The sequence below is a fragment of the Colobus angolensis genome, unplaced genomic scaffold (genome assembly GCF_000951035.1).
Source record: "Colobus angolensis palliatus isolate OR3802 unplaced genomic scaffold, Cang.pa_1.0 Scaffold6, whole genome shotgun sequence".
NCBI lineage: Eukaryota > Metazoa > Chordata > Mammalia > Primates > Cercopithecidae > Colobus > Colobus angolensis.
Genome location: NW_012119598.1, coordinates 11,219,876 through 11,222,114, shown reverse-complemented (window position 1 = coordinate 11,222,114; position 2,239 = coordinate 11,219,876).

Below are 2,239 nucleotides of genomic sequence, written 5' to 3'. Positions count from 1 at the left end.
AATCCAGTACTTCAAATGGCATTGTTTGTGTGTTGAAAAATACAGTCGATTTTCCTCCCAGCTCTTTTGTCTGTCCTTGGCCCAATTTTCTCCACTCTCAGATTCCGGTATTAAAAAATCTTGACAGGAGAACTTTAAAAAAAATCACTTATCGTATTAGAGGAAGACTGTTACCTGTTACCTTTCTTTTCTAATAGGCTGTACAACCTGCTTATCCAGACACCATGCACTTTTTTGCTACTAAGACTGAACAAGTCAGTCCTCCCAGCCTGCCTTTAACTATAGCTGAGGACAAAGTTGACACTAGCCAGCCATGCCTTGTCACTCACTTTGGATACAGTTATTTCCAAACTAGCCAATTAATCAGGCTAGACATGTTAACACTCCCTGGGGCCATCTTATAGGCTTTCTCTGTATTCCATTCAGAAGTCTTTTATTTGGCAGACATTATTTGAGGTATGTTTGCTTTTTCTTCCTTTGAAGCAGTGTCTGACTCTGTCACCCAGGCTGCAGTGCAGTGGCGCCATCACGTCTCACTGCAGCCTTGACCTCCTGGGCTCAAGCAATCCTCCTGCCTCAGCCTCACAGTAGCTGGGATTACAGGCATGTGCCACCATGCCCAGCTAATTTTTGTATTTTTAGAAGAGATGGGATTTCGCCATGTTGGCCAAGCTGGTCTTGAACTCTTGGGCTCAAGCGATCCACCCACCTTGGCCTCCCAAAGTGCTGGGATTACAGGCATGAGCCACAGCGCCTGGCCTATTTAATGATTGTTTTTCCACTTAGGATGATATGTAGAACATAGCTCCAAAGTGAAGACAGTATCCTTTATTTGAAACGACAGAGGACTTAGAATCTCAATGAATTAAAATAATAATAATCAAAGGGGGACAAGATTGCCCTCCTCCATGTGCTCAGCACCTCTTGGCTTCCCGTCTGAAGGCCAAGGTGGGAAAGACCTGGGGAAAACTGAGTTGGAGGCAGACAAAACTGAGAGTTTGCTACCTACCAGGCTAAGTCAACCAGTGAGGGAGGTGGAAAAAACCTTGCATAATGCACTAAAAATCTGGGACTTCATCTCCTTGCCAGAGGAGCACCTCCAGGCAAGGCGTGCCAGCTGGAGGAGGATTGTGTCCACATTTCCTCATGCATCTTTCTTCTATTTAATTACATGTACGAATGCAAACTCCATTACACCCTCATAATTGTTCTGAGACTTGTTTGTCTATTGTCAAATAACCGCCATCCTTTAGTTGGAAAAGGACTTGAGGGGACACAGGTTTGAGCAGCAACACTAGACAAGTAAAATGAAGGCAAAGATGGCACTGAGAAGACTGGTTCAGAGAGAGTTTGTTAAAGTCGTGTCAAGAGGCTCAGCTGCACTGGCAGAAAGGTTAGGTAAAGGGGGTGAGATTGCATCCATTCTGATGGCTTTCCTTGGAAGGGTATTTTTATGTGGTTTGCTTTGTTATTGAAGAAAGTCAAATGACTCAGGGATTCATTCTTAATTATAAAATACAGGGATTTGTTTTTTCCCCAACCTAAGAGTAAGATATGGAAAAGTAGAGAATGCTGGCAGTCCAATTCATTTTGGACAGCCTATTAAGTACAGTCATCCCTCGGAGGACCTCTGAGGATACCAACGTCCACAGATGCATAAGTCCCTGATATAACATGATGTAGTATTTGCATATAACCTATGCACAGCCTTTCTTGTACTTTAAATCATCTCTAAATTACTTATAATACCGAATACAATGTAAATGCTATAATGCTATGTAAACAGTTGTTATGCTGTATTCCTTAGGGAATAATGCCAAGAAAAAAAAAAAAAAAGCCTGTACATGTTCAGTACAGAAGCAACCATTCTTTTCCCCGCCCAAGGTTGAATCCGAGGATTCAGGACCTGGGGAAACAATGCTGAGGTTGGGTGAATCCAAGGATTTAGGACCTGGGGAAACAGTGCTGAGGATGGTTGAATCTAAGGATTCAGGACCTGAGGAAACAGAGTGCTGACTGTAATTCTGTTCTGGGTGGCCAGGTGGTTTATAAAATTTTTTTTTTTTTTTGAGATGGAGTCTTGCTTTATTGGCAGACTGGAGTGCAGTGGCATGATCTCGGCTCACTGTAACCTCTGCCTCCTGGATTCAAGCAATTCTCCTGCCTCAGCCTCTCTAGTAGCTGGAACTACAGGTGCATGCCACCACGCCTAGCTAATTTTTGTATTTTTAGTAGAGAC